This window comes from Triticum aestivum, chromosome 6A (genome assembly GCF_018294505.1).
Source record: "Triticum aestivum cultivar Chinese Spring chromosome 6A, IWGSC CS RefSeq v2.1, whole genome shotgun sequence".
Classification (NCBI taxonomy): Eukaryota; Viridiplantae; Streptophyta; class Magnoliopsida; order Poales; family Poaceae; genus Triticum; species Triticum aestivum.
Window position 1 is genome coordinate 61,687,775 of NC_057809.1, and position 9,081 is coordinate 61,696,855.

The 9,081-nt window shown below is 45.1% G+C and overlaps 1 pseudogene; it reads left to right on the top strand.

Moving 5' to 3' along the window:
* LOC123132024 (xanthine dehydrogenase-like) overlaps window positions 1–9,081 on the top strand; it is a 44,745-nt pseudogene that overhangs the window by 17,016 nt on the left and 18,648 nt on the right.

Genomic DNA, 9,081 nt, shown 5'->3' on the forward strand with positions numbered 1-9,081 from the left:
AGAAGAAACGTATGCCCACCTCCTATCATACCGTATAGACCGACGTCCGTATACCTTGACGAATAAAAAAACCGCCGCACGTGTAGAGGAAAAAAGTCAGCTGCACGATCTTCTCGCCCGCCCGACGATCACACACATCGATCACGCCCAGTTTCCAACTATGCGATCGCCGCCGACTGAACCCCATCCGACGCCACATCTGAACGTCGCCGCGGATCCGTCCCGCGTCGACCTACGCCAGCGACGTCTACACCGCGGCCCTCGTTTCCAGGTCGCGGCCGTCTTCCATCTAACCCTCGTCTTGCACGTCGCCGTCGGACGGCTTGTCGGCTGCGACTGACCGCGCTGTCGTCCGCACGCCGCGGATCCGGCCCTGCATCGACCTACGTCGGCGACGTCTACACCGTGGCCCTCGTCTTCCACGTCGCTGTCGTCTTCCATCTAACCCTCGTGTTGCACGTCGCCGCTGTCTACTCCACGGCCGAAGGTTTGCCATCTAATCTCCTCGTCTAAACCTAGCATGCTAGATGATATGAGTCACACATAGTGATCTAGGGTTTATGGTTGAGTAAACATGTCGTCGCAGCGGCGCCTCCCCGGACAACCGCATGTTGTAGGCAGATAGAGTTGCACTTGGGCATGATCCACGGTACAAACTTAACACATGATGAATTCACAATGTTATGCAGTTTGGTCAGTTAGGTGTGTTGCCATGGATGAACAAACCGCATTGACGGGGGATGATAATGGTACTAATAAGGCAACTCGGAATGATAACGATATTTTTAATGAAGATGATGAGAGCAGCGACAACGATTCCGTGTCGTCATTTGATATCTTGCCTCCGGAGGATTTTGATCATAATGAACATGGCGCAAATAGTGAAAACTTAAGTGCCATATATTTTGATCTCATCTTTGAACCTGCAATGTATGGCATGGCTAACTATCTCTCTATGTATACAAATTTGCAGGAAGATGTGGATGTTGACAATGTGGAAAATAGTTTACAGGAATCATTCGCGGATAACTTGAGCCAGGTTCGTAGATAGATGTTGTACATCGATGAATATTATGAATTAAATGATAGTAGTTAACATATACATTTTCATATGAATTTTGTAGGAGGAGTCAGATGGTATTAGCGGTGATCACGATGAGGGGGAGATCGACATTGAGGAGGCTCGAAGGCAGCAGCAAATTGTGGATACACATTGGAAGGTGATGGCTATGACCTTTCGGTCGCAAGGTGATGCATACATATTCTATAACAATCACGCCAAAGAGAACAGGTTTAGCATCAGAAAATAGAAAGTCAAACGAGGTGCTTCAGGAATGATACGATACCGGATATTTCTTTGCTCCAGGGCAGGTAGAAGGCAGAGCAAGTTTATAACCATGGAGGGCCGCAAGCGCAGGCTTAGACCGGAGACTCATTGCGATTGCGGTGCACATATGGTGGTGAAGCTCGACAGAGAACGTGGTGTTTGGTTTGTCGCGCCATTCGTGGATGATCACAACCACGCGATGGCTAGGCCCGACGAGGTTTGTTTTCTGTGGTCTCGCAGACGGATTGGAGAAGGCACGAGGGCAGAGATATTGGCGTTGGAAGCTGCCGGGATAAGAAAGCATATAATAATGGACAATTTTATCAGTAGATACGGTTCGTACGATAAGTGCGGGCTTGTCAGGAGGGATATTTACAATCTTTGTTGCAGAGAAAAAATGAAGCTCATCGCAAAAGGTGACGCAGAGACGGCAGTTGGCATTATGAGGAGCAGGAAGGAGAAGGACCCTGAGTTTTTTTTGAGTATGCGCGTGACAAGGAAGGGCGACTGAAGAGTATGTTTTGGTGTGATGCACAGTCGCGGAGGGACTATCAGGACTACGGAGATGTGGTTGTGTTTGATAGCACGTATAAGATGAACAGATATGGTATGCCGTTCGTCCCCTTTGTCGGAGTTAACAACCACCGTTGCACCACAGTGTTTGGATGTGCCATAATTGCTGACGAGACGGAAGGGACATATGTGTGGCTGCTGCAGACATTTATGAAGGCAAACTGTCAGGTGAAGCCAAAGTCAATAATCACAGATGGTGACGCTGCAATGATCCGGGCTATTCGGACTGTGCTTTCAGATGTTTTCCATCGTCTTTGCTCCTGGCATATCGAGAAAAATATGCAGAGGCACCTGCATTACAAGTCACTGGATGAGTTCAGATCGCTCCTATACTATGCCACCTCTCAAGCGAACTTTGATCAGAGATGGACCGCTTTCTATAATAAGTGGAAGACGGATAGAACTAAAGAGTGGCTTGACAGGATGTACAGGAAGAAGAGACTTTGGGCAGCTTCATATCTTTCCGATGGTTTTTTCCTTGGTATGCGAAGTAACCAGAGAAGCGAAAGCCTCAACTCTTGCCTTCACCTACACCTGGACTACGGTATGACAATAGTTGATTTGGTTGTGCATTATGAGAACTGTATAGTTCGCCCGCGTGAGAATGAGGCGTACGATGACTGTGAGGCACACCAAAAAGAACCACCGTCGGTTACTAAATATAAGGCACTTGAGGAGCATGCCGCCAAAGTATTCACACCTGCTAATTTTTACATCCTGCAAGATGATTTGCACAAGATGGGTCAGCTGGAGATATTTGAGACGCTCGTGGGAATTGAGCGTCAGACATATATGGTGACATGGAAGGATAACCACAAGTTCATGTATAATGTTGTTTATGAACCAGGTAACTCAGAAGAAACTATAACATGCAGTTGTCTTAGGATGGTTCGGAAAGGCCTGCCATGCAAACACATTCCTTTTGTTCTCCATCATCTGAGCATAACTGAAATACCAAAGTGTTGTGTCCCTCATCGGTTGTCAAAAAATGCAAGAGATGGATTGCCTGTGCAGCGGAAGAGTGATATGTTTGGATGGGGTTGGTCAGGACCATTAGAGAGAGACCGGTATAGTCAAATAAGCATAAAAACTGCGGAGGCAGCTCATGTTGCAGCAAATGATCCCTTCTTGTTTGACAAGTTGATGAAGTGTTTGGACAACATAATAGCGCAGAAAAAGATACCAGAGGAGGAACTTATAGGAAGTAGAAGGTATGCTAAGCTTAAGAAGGAGGCAAGTCAAGCGCAACAAGTTGAGCCTGGTATTGGTGATCCTGAGAAAGTTTCGACGAAGGGTGCACCTAAGAAGGGGCGGTCAAAGGGGGGCCCCCGATGTTACAAAGAATGGTAGGCCAAAAGATTTTACAGAGAAAAAAAGTGGTCCTTTGTGCAGTCTGTGTAGTCTACCAGGTCATAACAAGGCTACATGTCGAAAAAACCAGAAGTAAGATGCTACCTCCTTATTTTTTGTTATGTTGGTACTTCGGTTTTACAAACTATATTTTCTCACCCATATTTTTATGTTATGTTCAGGATTGGGTGTAGAGAAGCATCTTGCTATGTTGGAAGAATAAAAATGGTCGCATGAGTCTAGTACGAATAAACTATGTTGTTTCTTGTTCGTACTTGTGTGGCAGAAAACTTTATGTCTCGATTTATTTATGTGTGATGAAAATACTTATGTGAACATATGTGATATGACACATCATATTTGTTTAATGAATTGTCATCTTATTTGTACTGCTATATGAAAGAGTTCACAGTTTTAATATGTTGCGTTTTTGTTACTGTACCTGTTGCAAAAAACATGGCTGGCCGTCGTTGTGCAAAAAAACATAGCCGACCATCGTTGTCCAAAAGTTGCCCGACCGGCAGCTGGACCGCAAGTTGGGATATATTCCCAACCCAAATCAAGCCAACGAGGCGACTCGGGAGGTCCATATAAAGCCCATCAAGGGCCCAGCAGCCGGGTCCAACGGGGCGGCGATTTCAAGCAGTACTAGCAGAGGAGTTCGACCTATGTAGCACGCCGGCATATTTAAGCTGGTCCTCACCCCCGTCAGCTTCCGAGGTGGGACTAAACTCCTTCGTCGGGCACGCGAGGCGACGGTGACTGGGCCGGGGAGGGGCGAGGCTGGGCCTGTCGTACTGGGCCGACATGGGTCGGGCGGCGACATTGCAATAAATGGAGCCTCGTCAGCATTGTGTCGACCGCATCGCCTTATTTAGTCCCACCTCGCCAACGGAAGGGCGCACCGACCGGCTTAAATAGCCGCGTCGGCTGTTTCTCTCGAACTCCTCTGTTACAAGCTCCTTGTCAGCCCCGTTGGCCTACTTGTGGGCCCTTGTGGGGTCCGCATCGACCGCCCGAGTCGCCTGTCGGCTAGATTTGGGTTGGATGCACAGTCCCTGGGTCCACAAGGGAAGGTCGGGCTGTTTTTTTTTCTAGTCAAATTTTTTTAGCAAACGAGAAGGCGTCCGCCTGCATTTATATGTGCATCTAAGAGCCAACAAACGGCGGCTGGCATTATCGTCACATAATAATATTGCACATAAAGCCAGCCATCTGCCTCCATTTATATGAAACTCTACGAGCCAGCAGACGGCGGCATCATCATCACATAAGCATATAGCACATAGCAGCTTAACATATATAGTTGGAAAATAAATATTGTAGCTAGTACCGACGACGACACCTTTATTTAGTTGCGGACGTGCATAATCATGCCCATTACAATAAGAAATGTCATAATATCAAAATTGTTCCTAGTGCCGTCAATGGCACGTTTATTTAGTTGCGATAATAAGAAAAAGAATGTTCTCATAGCCAAAAACCCATCAACAAACTAATTTCTTGTCCATGATCTTCAAAATCTTCTCTTTCACAGTTTCCATCGTGTTGCACTCTGAAAAAAGTATTTCAGCTAGAATGCGTCCCCTTGAAGCATTCACCTCAGCTTGATCAAACTCAAATATCCATTCATCTCCGTTCCAGTTTTGAATGCATTTCACCACAAACAGACCACAAGAAACTCTGTAAAAAACCTCGAGTCAGGCATTGCTGTGTAAGAGAAGTACTTAGAACTTAAACAGTTGAACATACCCATCCTTTTGTAACGGCATATCATACTCATTTATTGGCCACGAAGATACGTCTGGATGTTCCATTTGTACAAGGGAGTTCACCTCCAAGGTATCTTTAGCTATTTCTGCCCTCTGAAATATAAATGTGAAGTTCATATAAAGTACATAACTAATTACTACTATCTATCTTGTTACATGTAAAGAAAGAAGCTTACCAGCTGCCTTATTTTTTTAAGAACTGCCTTGCTGCATTTACCAGTAGAATTTAAAACTTGAAACTCTTTTTTCTTGTTGTGCATGAGAATTGTTATCCAGTGACTTTCTTCCACATGAAAAGGAAAGTATGCCTACAACAAAGTTTAGTCAAGTTCTTGGACACACAATTAGTTATGTACTACGAAGGATCATACAAATGTGAAATACCTTATCTGTAATGAAATACTCCTCATTAACTCTAGACACCATTTTAGTTTGGTTTGTGAAATCCTCCATAAAATGGTGCTTAGAGTTCTTAACCTTTCCTTCAGCACGAAGAATAAGCCAGTGTGACACCCAAGATGATAAAATGTGACAGTCAGGACGAGGATTATGGGTCTGCATATGGTTGCAATAACTATTGATGACCTGAAAATAACATAACAACAATACTCCTCTTAGAAAAAATTAAATATGACATGTACAACTTCATATAATTGTTGTAATACTTACACCGCCATGCAACCATTTTTTCGCAATGATGGCTTGAAGCATATCAGGTGTACATGTTTCCCCAGCAATTCATGTCATGTGCACGACAGTTTTCCTACTAAGCTTCGCTGAGTCTGATAGTGTCTTGATATAAACCTTCGCGGCCTCTATGTGATCCTCAGTAATGTAATCGGTATTAATCAGAATGTCTCTTATACCAAACAAACCTAAAATATAATCAAACAATGAGTAAATATATTGTGCATGGAAGGAATGAAATATCTTCAAAACAAAGTACATAACATTTACTTTTCTTTGGACGTTTACATCCACCGATCTGCTGGAAGGGTGAAAGAACGTACTTTGACTTTTTTCTCTTGTGTTTCCCATCATTCTCCTCAGTGCCACTTTCTTTCGCATTCCCATCATTCTCCTTAGTACCACTTTCTTTCGCATTCCCATCATTCTCCTTAGTGCCACTTTCTTTCGCTTTTTTAATACGTGTGTTCAAACTATCCATACTAATCTCCTCAGATTTATCAGCGCTAGACCCGTCTGACACTGCATTTATATTCTTGGGGGTTGAAGTAACTGCTAGAAAGTCATTCGTGTCTACCGTTGCAAAAGATGGGTCGGTTGAATTACCATTCTCGTCAATAACGAAGGGGTCCCCTTCATCTCCTGTACCGGGTGTGTTGAGATGCATACCTTTCTCACGTGCGGACTTCTTCCCGTTCCCGTTGGTGAAGGATGCCTCCACCCCGTTGTCCATATCGTCCTTTGCAGGAGTTGATTTTACATCTGGAAAATATTTTGACGGACCATACCTCCTCATCCAGTTCTCACTGTGCTCCACAAACTCAACATCACTAAACCCTCTATTTGTCTTGAAGACAAGACCTTTGTTCTCCAGCTCCTCCAGTACTATCTGCAATAACACATGGGAAGCAGTAAGTACATGCAAAGAATATGAATAATCTCATGTAATTTGAATAACACATCACTAATTACCTCAGCACATTTTTTAGGGACAAGGCGAATTTCTTTCTGCATATCTTTGATGCTTTTCATAATTTGATCTAAGGTCGTGTCCTTGCTTGATGAAGCCTCATCTCTATTATCCTTCCTTTTCCGTGAACGACCTGTTCTATCAACTGGCTCAGATTCTTCCTCCACAAATTTCCCCTCTTGAGCAATTATCATCTGTCTGTGCTTCTCACTTATTATGTCATCAACTTGTGCCATGTTAAATCATTTTAAATTACTCACCATGAAAAATGTTCCATAACTCCATGCATGCAAACCATAAATACTTACCCTCCCATTCCCGCGGCCGTACGATGTGTCGTACGCATCACGCTTCATAGCCTTGACTTCTGGCCAGTTAAGCATTAGCGGATACTCATGCGCCAGTGGATCAAATGTCTCGTCATCAAGTGGCTGCACTTTCTCCCAAAACAAGTACTGCATGAACATGAAATATATTAGTAATCTTAACAGTCCAGACTATAGTTCGAAATAACATATATAACATACAATTTACCTGTATGAGAGCAAGGTTTCCCACCGGCCATGTAAATTTTGTACGATCAGATAAAGTCTTCGTGATGCCATCGACGCAAACGTGTAAATTAAATGCGTTCCAGTTAAATGATTTAATGCTCTCCACATCCTCCACTAGCTTGTAAAAAGCATTAGGAACTTCTACCGTGGAGTCTGGTGCAAGAACAGTGCCTAGAAGAACCAACATAATTCGACGCAGGAAATCATCATCATACAATCCACTAGTAGTGATGTCATGTATAAGCTGGTCTATCATTATTTCATTCGTACTCGAATCTATGAAACGACTCGGCACCTTCACTTTCGCCTTTAGCCCCCCTTTACCTAAAGCTTTCATGGCATCTCTGCCCCTTGTTCACTAGGCCAAAAATATCAAACACATCTTCAGCGTCTAATGATATCGCACTGTTTCTTGATGTCATAATGAACCTTTCTATGTCCAATGCGTATGATTTAATCATAAACTTTAGCAGACACTTGCGCATGAGCACACTAGGAATCATCAACATTTGTCCTAGTCTAGTGCTTGCAAATCGTTTTTTTTTGCCTAGAGGTCAGTTTGCTGACGAGGAGACACCACTTCTCAACAGGACAGAAAATATGTCTGTAGTCCTCCATCACTATGAATAGGAGCAAATAATATATTAGCTACTTTTCATGTGTACATGATGAACATGATGAATGCATCGTTGAAAAAACATAAAAATTACCTCCCACCAGTACGGCCATCGGTGGCCGTGGGGGGGGAGGGGGTGATGGTGGTGATGACGACGCCGACTGCGTGCTGTGAAACCGCGGCCGCCTACGTCAGAATCTTCGGCTGGCGTGATGTAGACGGACGACCACGTTGGATGGCGTGCTGTCGATCGTTGGACGGAGGATGAGGTGTTCTCCAACGGCGGCGGACGGACGGCGGATTAGGTGTTCTCCACCGGCGGCGGACGGGCGGCGGAACGGCGTCACGGGGCCAGAGTGGGTGGATGGACGGCAGGGTGCTGAAGAGGACAGGGTGAGGGGTGTCAGGGGATCGGGGGCAGATGGCGGCGTGGGTTAGGGCTTGGGGCAGGGCGTCGTGGGTGACGAGGGCATATGGCGGCGGGCGTGCCAGGTGCTAATCACGATAGATTCGGTCGGACCCTCGTCGCTTCTGTCTCCACTGCCGTCCGCAATGATTGGGTCGGGCCCCAGACGACACGGGTTGATTAGCGTCGGTGTGCAGCAGCCATTCTAATTTAGTCTCACCTCGACAGCCGAAGGATGTCCAGACCAGTTTATATAGCCGCCTCTGGTAGTCCATGCATGGTCATATCTTATATTGTGATATGGCTCTACATAACTGCCCGGCAGTACCCTGTCTGGTAGTGAACTGCCCAGGCAGTTAGGTAAAGTCACATCACAGTATTAAATATGTTTATTTTGTCATTTTGTTTATTTTTTTAACTTCAAACGGAAAACAATTTTTTTTAAATATGGTTCCCAACTACGGTTTTTTTCTACTCCGTCAAACGTCATGACACTTTTTCCACACGTTGCCATCACCATCCACAGCACCCACGCCAATTCGCGTATTTTTCCGGCGCTCGGCGCATTTTCTAGGGTTTTCCAGGTCGAAAATCGCAAAAACACTGCCCGGACGTGACGCAACGTCCGTTTTGTGTCCGCTTTCGTTCCAACCTTGCGTGGGGGGCCTACGTTGGCCGTGCCCACATGTACGCACATTTTGGTGCAATTGCATGCATGCGATCATGTAGCCCAGTGCAACCAGCTACTTCTCGGTCTGCCGGGGAGTGGGTTCCCAACTATGGTTTTTTTTCTACTTCGTCAAACGTCACGACACTTTTTCACACG